The sequence below is a fragment of the Tiliqua scincoides genome, chromosome 2 (assembly GCF_035046505.1).
Source record: "Tiliqua scincoides isolate rTilSci1 chromosome 2, rTilSci1.hap2, whole genome shotgun sequence".
In the NCBI taxonomy this organism is placed as follows: domain Eukaryota; kingdom Metazoa; phylum Chordata; class Lepidosauria; order Squamata; family Scincidae; genus Tiliqua; species Tiliqua scincoides.
Genome location: NC_089822.1, coordinates 256,632,598 through 256,633,528, shown reverse-complemented (window position 1 = coordinate 256,633,528; position 931 = coordinate 256,632,598). Strand labels below are relative to the sequence as shown.

General features: G+C 44.8%; 1 pseudogene; it reads right to left on the bottom strand.

Moving 5' to 3' along the window:
- Window positions 1-359: 359 nt before the first annotated feature.
- Window positions 360-480, bottom strand: LOC136643283 (5S ribosomal RNA; annotated as a pseudogene).
- Between the last annotated feature and the right edge of the window lie 451 nt (window positions 481-931).

Here is a 931-nt window from a genome sequence, read left to right as displayed (position 1 = left end):
CTTGCTGCTGTACTAATATGTACAATAAGGTGTTCCTTGTGTAGGTCTTTAATTTCTGATACTATATTTAGGAGGAATATTTCTGGTTTAAATGGTACTACAAGGTTCAATACCTCTCATAGGATGACGTTTGTTCTTTTAAGACTTTTCTTATATGAAGGAGAAGGTTGGGGTGGGAGGAATGTGGAGCTCTTGAAGTACCAAGGCAGCTTTAAACTGGGTATCAGTATTTATTGTACAGTCAAGATACATGTGAAGAAACCATCCTTATCTCTCTAGCTGCAGCATATGGAGGGCATGCCCTCATTATTGCACCCTTGGTTGGTTGGCAACCTTAAGTCTCGAAAGGCTATGGTATAAGCCTACAGCACCCGGTATTCCCAGGCGGTCTCCCATCCAAGTACTAACCAGGCCTGACCCTGCTTAGCTTCCGAGATCAGATGAGATCGGGCATGTGCAGGGTAACAGTGCACCCTAGAACACTGGGAAGCAGCTGAAACCCAGAGGTCTCTCTGGAAGACCACCCTATAGCTAAAGGTGGTACAAAGGAACTTAAATTCTATTGACTTCTGTTTCTCTCCACTTCTCCCAAATAGAAGATCATGGTAACCAAACCTTGAGCATCAGTATTTTCCCTGTCCTTGGCAGGACTGCTCACAGTTCCAACCTCCAGTTTAGTGGTCATATAACCACACTGCTTATAGAGAGGTGGTACCATTAGCCTGATTCTTGATAAGCATCTGATCTCATCACTTGTCTCCCACAGAAAATTTCACTCTGAGTCGAAAGGTCAGCCCATCCTCAGCTGCTTGTATGTGAAGACAGGAAATGTTTGACCTTGAGCGAACAACGGCAGAGCCTGCCTAAGAGCTCTCAGAGATTTATCCACTATCAGGGTGCGCTGGGCTCTGTGTCATTTCAATCAGGTAGA